Here is a 13,907-nt window from a genome sequence, read left to right as displayed (position 1 = left end):
GCCTCAGTTTCCCCATCTATAACATGTGGTTAATCAGAGGTATGCTATGTAAAGTACTTGGCATGTAGTAGTTGCACATTAAGTGATAATTCTTCTTCTTTTTTTTTTTGAGACAGGGTCTCCCTCAGTCTCTCAGGCTGAGTGCAGTGCAGTGGTGCAATCATGGTTTACTGCAGCCTCAAACTCTTGGGTTCAAGTGATCCTCCTGCCTCAGTCTTCCAAGTAGCTAGGACTATAGGCATGTGTCACTACATCCAACAAATTTTCATTTATTTCTTTTGTAGAGACAGGGGTGGGGTCTGACTTTGTTGCCCAGGCTGATCTTGGACGCCTGGACTCAAGTAGATTCACCTGCCCCGGCCTCCCAAAGTGTTGGGATTACTGGCGTAAGCCACTGCACTTGGCCTAATTATTCTTGATACATATACTACTACTGACAACTGAGACAACTTCCTGGAGGAATGGTCTTCTTTGGGACCCTTGAATGAAAGGAAGGGACATTCTTGATATTCAAACCCTGCCTCTAAGTGGCCCTTTCCTCCTAAGATGCCCTCCCCACCCAGCCCTCTTTCCTGATTTTGTCTTCTTGAAGAGATGCTGGGTGGAGTGGAGCGCCTGCCTTCCAGGAAGGGGGTTGGTTGTGTGCTCTGAAGCTGCCACCCCTTACCCCCTACTTCTCAGTTTCCCCTGGCAGGAAGTGCCCTGCTTGCCCCGGGGTAGTGCCTGCCTGGGCAGGTAGCAAAGTGCTCCCAAAGCCTGGAGAGTGGTTTAAACTTTTATTGGTGGTTGGGAGCTGCCCTGGGCTCCCTGAATGGCTGGGGAGAGCAAGTGGGCCCAAGCAGGGAGGGAGAAATGGGGGGCGTGGCATGCGTTCTGCTGGCAAAGAGCATTCCTGGGCAGGGGTGGGGGTGCAGGATGGGGGTGCTGGTGCTGGTTTCCTTCCTGAGTTTCGATCAGAGGGGCGGGTTTAAGGCTGGGCTTGGTTGAGCTAGCAGCTCTTCTTCAGGAAACCTGAAAGCTTTGAAAGAGAAAAATATTGTTTGTTCCAGAGTCAGGGACACTGTCCCCTTAGCCTGGGGTGCTTTTGTCTCTGATGAAGCCCCCTCCCCAAGAGATGTGTGTTCAGGGTGGGGTTGGGGAAGGTGAACATTCACACACCCGCACCTGCACATTTATAACACACCCCCATACACACTCACATGCCTAGCTTCTGTCTTTCTCTCACACACCCATACACACTGATACATGCAAGCGTCCACTATACCCATCCACAGAAGGTACACATTCCCACCCCACCCTTCCACACACACCGATGCCTGGCACACTCACATATAACTGTGTTACTTTCTTTATTTTTATTTTTTTTTTTATTTTTTGAGACGGAGTCTCGCTCTGTCGCCCAGGCTGGAGTGCAGTGGCCGGATCTCAGCTCACTGCAAGCTCCGCCTCCCGGGTTTACCCCATTCTCCTGTCTCAGCCTCCCGAGTAGCTGGGACTACAGACGCCCGCCACGTCACCCGGCTAGTTTTTTTTTGTATTTTTTTTAGTAGAGACGGGGTTTCACCGTGTTAGCCAGGATGGTCTCGATCTCCTGACCTCGTGATCCTCCTGTCTCGGCCTCCCAAAGTGCTGGGATTACAGGCTTGAGCCACCGCGCCCGGCCAACTGTGTTACTTTCATAGTCCCTACGATTTTACTGGTGTGCACACTCCCCTGCATGATCATAGATGATCTCTGCACCTTTGCACTCATGCTCCCCCATTTATTTACACACATCCTACAAGCTCCCTGCATACCCTTTTCCCTACGCATTTTCTTTCTTTCTCTCTGTCTCTTCCCTTCTCATCTCAGGGAGCCAGAAGGGATGGTTGTCCTCAGATGACAGTGAGAGCAAGAGAAGACACAGGCAAGTCAGCCTCTATTAGGCCAAGCCTGGTGGGAGTGGGGCTCAGAAGATAGTAATAATAATAATAATAAAATTGAGGCTGGGTGCGGTGGTTCACGCCTGTAATCCCAGCACTTTGGGAGGCCGAGGCAGATGGATCACGAGGTCAGGAGATCGAGACCATCCTGGCTAACATGGTGAAACCTTGTCTCTACTAAAAGTACAAAAAATTAGCCAGGCCTGGTGGCGGGCGCCTGTAGTCCCAACTACTAGGGAGGCTGAGGCAGGAGAATGGCATGAACCTGGGGGTGGAGCTTGCAGTGAGCTGAGATCATGCCACTGAACTCCAGCCTGGGTGACAGAGCTAGACTCTGTCTCAAAACAAAACAAAACAAAACAAAAACATAAAATCAAATAGTTAGTGGGCACGTGGGCACTGCTGTGCTAAGCACTGTTCTGAGCACTCTGCACGTGTCATCTTGGTTAACACACACAATAGCTCTAGGAAATAGGAATAATTATCCCTTTTTTTTTTTTTTGAGATGGAGTTTTGCTCTTGTTGCCCAGGCTGGAGTGCAATGGCATGATCTCAGCTCACCGCAACCTCTGCTTCTGGGGTTCAAGCGATTCTCCTGCCTCAGCCTCTGGAGTAGCTGGGATTACAGGCATGCACCACCACGCCTGGCTAATTTTGGATTTTTAGTAGAGTTGGGGTTTCTCCATGTTGGTCAGGCTGGTCTCGAACTGCCGACCTCAGGTGATCCACCCGCCTTGGCCTCCCAAAGTGTTGGGATTACAGGCGTGAGCCACCGCGCCCGGATTTTTTTTTGTTGTTGTTGTTTGTTTTTCTTTTAGACTGAGTCTTGCTCTGTCGCCCAGGCTGGAGTGCAGTGGGGTGATCTTGGCTTACTGCAACCTGAGCCTCCTGGGTTCAAGTGATTCTTATGCATCAGCCTCCTGAATAGCTGGGATTACAGGTGCCTGCCACCACGCCTGGCTAATTTTTGTATTTGTAGTAGAGATGGGGTTTTGCCATCTTGGCCAGGCTGGTCTCGAACTCCTGACCTCAGGTAATCCACCCACCTCAGCATCCCAAAGTGCTGGGATTACAGGCATGAGCCACCGCGCCCGGCTGATTATCCCCTTATGATAGCTGGAAAATGAAGGGAGGCACAGAGAGGTTAAGTCGCTAGCCTGAGGCTGCACGGGTAGGCCATAGTGGAGACAGTGTCTGAACCCATGCAGTCGGACCCCTGATCTGATCTTGACCATCAGCCCCTAGGGCCCCTCTTCCCTGATTCTCAGCCTCACTTTTGTGTTCTGCCCAAGGTGTCTCCAGGATCCCAAGAGTTAGCTTCCCAGAGAATCCATGCACTGTGAATTTTCCCAGGTTGGCCCAGGGCCCACTCGGACTTCTCAAGGTCCAGAAAAAGGCCTGGGAATTACCAGCGCTCTGAGTCTCCATTTGGCGGCCTCTGACTCTATCCCCACATCAGGCACCAGGGAGGTGGTGGCAGAGAAGAGGTTTCCAGGAAGATCATGAACTGCCCCTTGCTTCCATTCCAGGCATCCAACCCAGCTCTCAGGTATCTGGATTGCAAGAATCCTGGCCACCTGCAGGGGGAGTCAAGAGTGGGAGAAACTGGCTCCTGCTCCCGCTTGCAAGGGAATACCGGGAATGGGTCTGGGCCCTGGAAAATCCTGGAAAGGTGTATGGAAGCAGGACTGGATTAGACTGCGCTGTCTGGTGAGGCACCGTCTGGCTCCTATGGACTCCAGCATGTGTATGCGTGATCGTGTGCCTGTGCGTGTGTAGGTCTGTGATCAGGTGGTGCTTCTAGAGCAAGGCTCGTATCTCCTCTGGGAAAGAAATCAGGCGGTGGACTTGTGAAAACCCCTGAGAATCTGTGCAAGAGAATATTCTAAGCCATTCACAGTAATCCAAGGATGTGTTTATTGATAGAGATGAGGGGAAAGCCTGCTAAAATTCATATGTGTAATATGATCCCACTTATGGGAAATGCAATTTTTTTTTTTTTTTTTTTGAGATAGAGTCTCACTCTGTCACCCAGGCTGGAATGCAGTGGCACAATCTCGGCTCACTGCAACCTCCGCCTTCCAGGTTTAAGCAATTCTCCTGCCTCAGCTGGGTTACAGGCGTGCACCACCATGCCTGGCTAATTTTTGTATTTTTACTAGAGACAGGGTTTCACCATGTTGGTCAGGCTGGTCTTGAACTCCTGACCTCTTATCATGATCCACCCATCCCAACTTCCTAAAGTGTTGGGATTACAGGTGTGAGGCACTGCGCCTGGCTTTTTTTTTTTTTTTTTTTTTTGAGATAGAGCCTCACTCTGTCACCCAGGCTGGAGTGCAATAGCATGATCTCAGCTCACTGCAACCTCCGCCTCCCAGGTTCAAGTGATTCTCCTGCCTCAGCCTCCCCAGTAGCTGGGATTATAGGCACCTGTCACCATGCCTGGCTAATTTTTGTATTTTTAGTAGAGACAGGGTTTCACCATGTTGGCCAGGCTGGCCTCGAACGCCTGACCTCAAGTTAAACACCTGCCACGGCCTCCCAAAGTGCTGGGATTACAGGAGTGAGCCACCACACCCGGCCTGGAAATACATATTAATATAAATGGATGATGCATCTATTGCAGTAGAATATACTGCTATACCAGACACATGAGTATGGTCACACATTGCGTAACGAGGTCTCTGTTGTAAATATGGTGCATATATGACAATGGTTCCATACATTACAATGGAACAGAAAAAGTCCTCTTGCCTATTGACATCGTAGTCATCATAATGTATCAAATGGCATTACTCATGTGTTTGTGAAGATGCTGGTGTAAAAAACCTACTGTGCTGCCAATTGTATCAATCTATAGCACATGAAATTACATACAGTACATAATACTTGATCATGATAGTAAAGGACTATGTTACTGGCTTGTATATTTACTCTACTTTTTATCATTATTTTATCATTATTTTAGAATGTATTCCTTCTACCTTTTTTTTTTTTTTAGATGGAGTCTTGCTCTGTTGCCCAGGCTGGAGTGCAATGGCATGATCTCAGCTCATTGCAACCTCTGCCTCCCGGGTTCAACCGATTCTCTTGCCTCAGCCTCCCAAATAGCTGGGACTACAGGCACGTGCCACTATAGCCTGCTAATTTTTTGCATTTTTAGTAGAGATGGGGTTTCACTGTGTTAGCCAGGATGGTCTCAATCTCCTGACCTCGTGATCTGCCCGCCTCGGCCTCCCAAAGTGCTGGGATTACAGGCGTGTGCCACCACTCCTGGCCCTTCTACTTATTTATGTTTTTTTTTAGAGGTAGGGTCTTATTCTGCTGTCCAGGTTGGAGTGCAGTGGTACAATCATAGCTGAATACAGCCTTGACTTCCCAGGCTCAAACGATACTCCCACGTGTCTTCCAAGTAACTGGGACTACAGGTGTGTGCCACCATGCTCAGCTAATTTTTGATTTTTTGTAGAGACAGAGTCTCACTATGTTGCTTAGGCTGGCCTCAAACTCTTGGACTCAAGCCATCCTCCTGTCTTGCCCTCCCAAAGTGCTGGGATTACAGGCATAAGCCACTGCACTCAGCAATGATCTGTTTTGCTTACTGCTATATCCCCATTGTTAGAATAGTGCCTGGCACATAGTAAGTGTCCAATAAATATGTGTTGACTGAATAAATTGAAAGATATTTATATATAGAAACACCTGGAAGGTTAAACACTAAAATGTCAATAGTGGCTACTTCTAGGTGACAGTATTTTAGAAGAGTTTTATTTTTTCTGATTTATTTTATTGTCTGTCGATTTAACATTTTCAATTCTGAGTTAGTATTATTTATATAAAGAGAAGGAAGCACCACAAGGCTTAGGATCTTCTCCTTCTCCCTCTACATCTTTTTTTTTTTTTTTTTTTTTTTATAGTGTCACTCTGTTGTCCAGGCTGGAGTGCCATGGTAAGATTTTGGCTCACTGCAAACTGCCTCCTGGGTTCAGGTGATTCTCCTGCCTCAGCCTCCTGAGTAGCTGGGACTAGGGGCGTGCACCACCACGCCTGGCTAATTTTTTTTGTATTTTTAGTAGAGACGGGGTTTCACCATATTGGTTAGGCTGGTCTTGAACTCCTGACCTCAGATGATCCACCCACCTCAGCCTCCCAAAGTGCTGGGATTACAGGTGTGAACCGCTGTGCCAAGCCCCCCCTACATCTTTAAAACTACAAACTTTCTTCCGGGAGTGGTGGCTCATGCCTGTAATCCCAGCAGTTTGGGAGACTGAGGTGGGCGCATCACCTGTGGTTTGGAGTTCAAGACTAGCCTGACCAACATGGAGAAACCCCATCTCTAATAAAAATACAAAATTAGCCAAGCATGGTGGCGCATGCCTGTAATCTCAGCTACTCCAGAGGCTGAGGCAGGAGAATGGCTTGAACCTGGGAGGCAGAGGTTGCAGTGAGCCAAGATCATGTCATTGCTTTCTAGCCTGGGCAACAAGAGCGAAACTCCATCTCAAAACAAACAACAACAGAAAAACAACAAAACAAAATAAAACAATAAAAAACCAACCAAACAACAACAAAAAAATCCCATAAACTTTGACTTTAAGAAGCCAGGCAGTGGGTGAGACCTGCCTGTTCTACCCGCTCTGCTTCCCCACCCAACATCAGCCTTCCCCAGTTCTCCCTCTTTCCGCCCCTTCTTCACCCACAAGCTTCAGCTGGCAGGGCTCGCTGGGCTTTCAAGCCACCTTAGCAGGCAGAGTCGTTGGAACAATGGATCAGGCTGACTCAGGAGCTGGGAGAGGGCCCTGGGCCATACAAGCACCCTCCCCACCTGCCAGGTCAGGCCAGCAAGCAGTGCCTCTGGGGCCAAGGGGAACTGGGCTGATGTTGCAGCAGGAAGGAGTGAGGTTAGACCTGAGAGCTTCCTGATGATAAAGGAGGCTGCAGCCAGTCAGCGAGGTCACAGAGCCCGTGTTCTTTCCTGGCGGGCAGCAGGTGCACTCCGCTCTCCCCTAGATGGGATTATTCGTTGCATCTGAAGCACCCAGCACAGTGCTTGGCACTGAGAAGTGCCCAGTCAGTGTTGATGGGTGGATAATAGTATGAATGAGCTTGTCTGAAGTGGGATGTTGAGGTCCCCCTTCCTGTGTCTCCATCCTACTCTCAGGGTTTGTTCCAGGCTGTCCATATTGCAAGATGAAATGAGTCCTGGCCTAGTGGACTCTAGTCCCATCCTTCTTATGTGTCCTTGGCCTGTTGCTCTTCCTCTCTGGGCTTGTTTCTTCTGCAGTGAAACAGCATGTTGGACGAGATGATCTGCAAGATCTCACTGCTCTGCCATTCTGCACTGGCAAGTGTTACGCCCCTGTGGGATGTTTCTGCTGTTGGGTTGCTCTAGGCGTGTGTTACTTTGGTCTTTTTTTTTTTTTTTTTTTTTTTTGAGACAGAGTCTTGCTCTGTCACCCAGGCTGGAGTGCAATGGTGCGATCTTGTCTCACTGCAACCTCCGCCTCCCAAGTTCAAGAGATTCTCCTGCCTCAGCCTCCCAAGTAGCTGGGAATACAGGCACGTGCCACCACACCTGGCTAATTTTTGTATTTTTAGTGGAGACGGGCTTTCGCCATGCTCTCCAGGCTGGTCTCGAACTCCTAACCTTGTGATCCATTCACCTTGGCCTCCCAAAGTGCTGGTATTACAGGCGTGAGCTACTGCGCCCAGCCTACTTTGGTCTTCTTAACTAGAGTCTACGTTTCCCAAGGGCAGGCATGAATCTGATATGGTTCTGTGTTGCCCCAGCACCCGCAGCGCTGGGCCCTCCTGCCTGGCTGTGCCCAGCATGCTGCCATCTGTGCCCCCGAGCCCAGCTCACTCCACCCTCCCTAGCCCCGACCAGCTGTGTCACTGTCGTGACCCAGGAAAGGTGGTTACCTGGAGGAGGGAGCTGTGGGTTTTCCTTTTGAGGAGTGGGTGGGTTGCAGGGAAGAGCACATCAGTGGGTTTAGGGATTAGATATTAAGAGAATTTCCTCTCCCTTCCAGGATAGATTGGGAGAGATTCGTCAGTTTCTTAGTTTCCCCTTTCCAACTCTGCTTCTCATTACTTCTCTCCTTTGGAAAAGTTTCCCAGACTTCCCCTCTATGTTCTATCCCCAAGTCGTGACACCTAACGCTGCTCCTGTTTCTGGTCTTATTTTCTTGGGTTTGTGTGTGTTTGGGTGTGGGGATGACTTCCTTTGTCAGGGAATTTCTGAAATTGTTTTTGAACAATGATCTCTAATAATAAATTCATTTTATATTACAGTTTTGCATGCGCACACACACACACAGAACAAAATTTCATGGTGCAATATTACCCTTACTACCTGTGATGCACACTCATGTGCTGGTAAAGACTCATGCAATTGATTTCACAATCCACTAGTGGGTTGTAGCTTGCAGTTTTGAAAATACGGATCTCCTCTCAGATGGAAGTTCCTTGAAGACGGGCAGAACCTCACTTCCAACACCCAGGGCACAGCACTCAGATGGCCACGGGAGAGAGGCTGGTGAGACGGTTGACGGGGAGGGAGCTGGTCCATGTAACCCCCTACTCTGTCTCCTGGTCCGGGAGTTCCTGCTGCAGCTTTCACTGAACATCCCCAGGGTGTAGGAATCCTGATAACTTTCCCCTGGAAGTTGCCCTTCACCCTCTGGGGTGTTAGGAGGCTGTCCTTAGTAACAGGTCTCATAATATTTTCCAAATCAGGAGCTGTTGCTAGCGGCAGGGCACCCAACTGGTTGAACCTGATTGGGTCAGGGTGGTAATGGCTGGGTACTAAGCCCTGGATGGGCATGTCTGGACTCTCAACTCAAGTTCTTGTCTGAACACTTCCTTCTTCTCCTCTCAGGGGCCCCCAGAGTCGGAAGCTCTGTCCAATCCCCTTCCTGTCTCAGGCACCAGCAGTTTGTTCCTGGATGTGTATTCCTGACTCCCAGCCTGGGACAGTCTCCCTCTCCTCATCCTGGCCCATGGTGTGCTGGGCCTGCTTGAGCAAACTCAGGAGACCTGGTTGTGTGCGTCTCTTCCCAGCTCTGCATTCAGTGACATCACGGTGGCAGCTTGAAATCAGCCATGGAATATTTGCACCATGGAAAATGGCAAACACTACAGAAGAGACTTATCTTCCCTCCCCGACAGAGAGCCCCTTGTGTAACAATAACACACCACTGCCCCATCCCTGAGAAGAGTGCTATGTGTTGCAGCAGAGTGGGAGCTGGTGTCTTCTCCATTGTGCTCTCCCCATAGCCCCCAGCACCAGGGAAACTTCTGGTTTCTTTGTTATATAGGAAACATGTACACATATGTACTACATGAAGGCTGTACAGTGTTCCTGGGAAGACTATTGGGGCAGTGTATGTTTAGAAGATCTGGGTTTTTATTCTAACTTGGCCTCTTTCCATCTTTGAGATCTTGGACAATTGTTTTGTTTCTGTGTCTGTAGAGCGAGCAAGAATAATACCCACATCTCAGATTGTGGTGAAGATAAAAGAAGATGAAGGATCTGCACAGGTCCAGCCCAGTGATTGGCACTCAGAGAGTTCCCAATAGTATTTTTATTTATTTATTTTTTTGAGAGGGAATCTCACTCTGTTGCCCAGGCTGGAGTGCAGTGGTGTGATCTCTGCTCACTGCAACCTCCATCTCTGGGGTTCGAGTGATTCTCCTGCCTTAGCCTCCTGAATAGCTGGGATTACAGGCATGTGCCACCACACCCAGCTAATTTTGTGTTTTTAGTAGAGATGGGGTTTCACCATGTTGGCCATGCTGATCTTGAATTCCTGGTCTCAAGTGATCTGCCCTCTTTGACCTCCCAAAGTGCTGGGATTACAGGCGTGAACCACTGTGCCCAACCCCCAATAGTATTTTTAAAAGTGTGTTGTAGAACATGATCATATTAGCCACTATGGGTAAAAGGGCCATTATTATTCCAAAGTTTGGCATCATCCCTCACTCCCACCCTCAACTTGGAGACATATACTTCAGTTCTGGACTCCCAGGGAATGTTTTGCTAATCTTTTCTCTCCAAGGTCTTTGCCTTAGGAATGCCCTTCTTGTGGGTTTCGGGGCCTCTCTACCTGGGCATGGAGGGGCTGCAGAGGCAGCAGCTTGGCTTACCTGTGGGGTACCCTTTCCCTGTTGCAGTGAACCCATTGCCTGGGTGGGTGCCACTTTCCTTCACTTCCAGTTCAGTGACAGGAGCAGGGCTACCTGGGTAGCCTGGGTAGCTACCTCCCAGGCAGGAGGGTACCAGGGGCAGAGAATGCCAGAGTGTGCTCTGCCTGGGTATGGGGTAGAGAAGGGGTGCACTCTGTAATCTTCTCCCTTCTTTCTCTCTTGCCCGACAGGCCAAGATTGGTGCTAGAAGTCAGAGAATAGCCACATTCATCTTTGCCCTTCCTGGCTTTGGAGGAACTTAGAGCCCTTCCTCAAGGGTACTGTGTAAGCCACTGAAGAAACACAAGATGGACTCAGGTGGCGCAAAGACAAATGTCTTACTTTTTTTTTTTTTTTGAGATGGAGTTTCGCTCTGTTGCCCAGGCTGGATTGCAATGGCGTGATTTCTGATCACCGCAACCTCCATCTCCAGGTTCAAGCAATTCTCCTGCCTCAGCCTCCCGAGGAGATGGGATTACAAGCATGCGCCACCATGCCTGGCTAGTTTTGTATTTTTAGTAGAGGTGGAGTTTCACCATGTTGGTCAGACTGGTCTTGAACTCCCGACCTCAGGTGATCCGCCTCGGCCTCCCAAAGTGTTGGGATTACAGGTGTGAGCCACTGCGCCCAGCCAAATGTCATACATTTTAATAGTTATGTTTTATTTGAATATGAATTAGAGCATTAAGAATTAGCACACAGAAGTTAAGATTTCAAGGCTGTTATTGTTTAGGGTTAGGATAAGAAAAAAGTGAACTGATTTAGATTTGATTTAAAGAAAACTTTTTTTTTTTTTTTGAGACGGAGTCTTGCTCTGTTGCCCAGGCTGGAGTGCAGTGGTGTGGTCTCGGCTCACTGCACTCTGCCTTCCAGGTTCATGCCATTCTCCTGCCTCAGCCTCCCGAGTACCTGGGACTACAGGCGCCTGCCACCACGCCTGGCTAATTTTTGTGTTTTTAGTAGAGATGGGTTTTCACTGTGTTAGGCAGGATGGTCTCGATCTCCTGACCTTGTGATCTACCTGCCTTGGCCTCCCAAAGTGCTGAGATTACAGGCATGAACCACCATGCCCGGCCTAAAGAAAACTCTTAAGTATGCCATAATACCTATGGAATTTGGTCAATGCAGCTTGATGGTAAAGGTCGAATGCCAATGACCGATGTTCAGGATAGTCAGGATATCCTGGCTTAGAATTCGGCATGCACTTCTCAGCTGCAAAAGCCAAAAACGGAGAGAAGCTTCCATGGTGCCTGGATCAGGGAGGTCACTGGGGTGTCCATGGTGAGGGAGCGGAGGCTGACCAAAGGCAGGGGCAGGACACAGCAGCCTTTTCTGTGCAGTCCCTCTCAAACAACACGACAGTAGCCAAGCCTTTCCTTGGCCTGTGAAAGCCAGGGGACCTGAACGCGTGTGGGTGGGCCAGCCTCCCCTTCGCCCAGGCGGAGCTCCATCCTCACCTCCCAGCCTACACTCTGCTCCCTTTGTGCCTGGAGGCTCTAGACCCCAGGAGATGACTTTTGTTTTTTCTTGGAGCATGCCAAGAATAAGAATGCCTGCTGCTTCTGCTTCAAGAAGAAACGCAGCCTTCCACAGTCTCTGAAATGGTGCCTCCAATACTCTATTGCCCTTACTGGTTTTCACGTAGGTTCCCCAGTTTCCCAACCCTTCCTCTCCCTCACCAGACTGCAAGTTCCTCCAATGCAGAGACTTTGATTAATCTTCATTGAACCTGGGCTCCCATGGTGCCTGGCACCTGGTGATACTTACTAAATGCTGCGTGAATGATTGTTGAGGGATGAGTTTCAGTTTGGGATCTGCTGTGTGACCTTAGGCACATTGTTCCACTTCTCTGGGCTTCAGTTGGCTAAGGTAACCTTTAACACTGACATTCCTGGGTCTCTGAGAGGAACACAGTGTGGTGGTAAAGTGCAAAGACTCTGAAGCCTGCAGCATGTGTCCAAATCCTGGCTCTGCCATTTACCATTATTGTTCTCTTCATGTCCCTTTCTGTAAGTTTCCCCTTCTGTAAGATGGTGATGTAAAGTACCTACTTCATAGAGTTGTTAGCATTAAATGTTTTAAAGTTGGAGTGTAAATGTAAACACTAAATGCTTATTATATGTAAGTTCTGAGAACCGGGCCTGTCATAAAATCCCCATTTATTGTTTGATCTTTGGATAAAACAGCTCACTGACAATGTTAACTTTAAAATTTTTTTTATTATTATACTTTAAGTTTTAGGGTACAAGTGCACAATGTGCAGGTATGTTACATAGGTATACATGTGCCATGATGGTTTGACGCATCATCACCTCATCATTTACATCAGGTATTTCTCCTAACGCTATCCCTCCCCCAGCCCCCCAGCCCCCAGCAGGCCCCAGTGTGTGATGTTCCTCTCCCTGTGTCCATGTGTTCTCATTGTTCAACTCCCACTTATGAGTGAGAACATGTGGTGTTTGGTTTTCTGTCCTTGTGATATTTTGCTGAGAATGATGGTTTCCAGCTTCATCCATGTCCCTGCAAAAGGATATGAACTCATCCTTTTTCAATGGCTGCATAGTATTCCATGGTGTTTATGTGCCACATTTTCTTTATCCAGTCTATTATTGATGGACATTTGGGTTGGTTCCAAGTCTTTGCTATTGTGAATAGTGCCACAATAAACATACGTGGCATGGGTCTTTATAGTAGCATGATTTGTTACCCTTTGGGCATATACCCAGGAACGGGATTGCTGGGTCAAGTGGTATTTCTAGTTCTAGATCCTTGAGGAATCGCCACACTGTCTTCCACATGGTTGAACTAATTTACATTCCCACCAACAGTGTAAAAGTATTCCCATTTCTCCACATCCTCTCCAGCATCTGTTGTTTCCTGACTTTTTAATGATTACCATTCTAGCTGGCATGAGATGGTATCTCATCGTGGTTTTGATTTGCATTTCTCTGATGACCAGTGATGATGAGCATTTTTTCATAAGTCTGTTGGCTGCATAAATGTCTTCTTTTGAGAAGTGTCTGTTCATATCCTTTGCCCACTGTTTGATGGGGTTGTTTGCTTTTTTCCTGTAAATTTGTTTAAGTTCTTTGTAGGTTCTGGATATTAGCCCTTTGTCAGATGGATACATTGTAAAAATTTTCTCCCAATCTGTAGGTTCAGTTCACACTGAGCCTGTTCACACTGATGATAGTTTCTTTTGCTGTGCAGAAGCTCTTTAATTTAATTAGATCCCATTTATCTATTTTGGCTTTCTTTGCCATTGCTTTTGGTGTTTCAGGCATGAAGTCTTTGCCCATGCCTATGTCCTGAATGGTATTGCCTAGGTTTTCTTCTAGGGTTTTTATGGTTTTAGGTCTTACATTTAAGTCTCTAATCCATCTTGAGTTAATTTTTGTGTAAGGCCTAAGGAAGGGATCCAGTTTCAGCTTTCTATATATGGCTAGCCAGTTTTCCCAGCACCATTTATTAAATAGGGAATCCTTTCCGCATTGCTTGTTTTTGTCAGGTTTGTCAAAAATCAGATGGTTTTAGATGTATGGTGTTATTTCTGAGACCTCTGTTCTGTTCCATTGGTCTATGTATCTGTTTTGGTACCAGTACCATGCTGTTTTGGTTACTGTACCCTTGTAGTATAGGTTGAAGTCAGGTAGCATGATGCCTCCAGCTTTGTTCTTTTTGCTTAGGATTGTCTTGGCTATGCAGGCTCTTTTTTGGTTTCATCTGAAATTTAAAGTAGTTTTTTTTCCCAATTCTGTGAAGAAATTCAGTGGTAGCTTGATGGGGATAGCATTGAAT

Source organism: Theropithecus gelada, chromosome 11, assembly GCF_003255815.1.
Source record: "Theropithecus gelada isolate Dixy chromosome 11, Tgel_1.0, whole genome shotgun sequence".
In the NCBI taxonomy this organism is placed as follows: domain Eukaryota; kingdom Metazoa; phylum Chordata; class Mammalia; order Primates; family Cercopithecidae; genus Theropithecus; species Theropithecus gelada.
Note: the sequence above shows the minus strand (reverse complement) of the source record.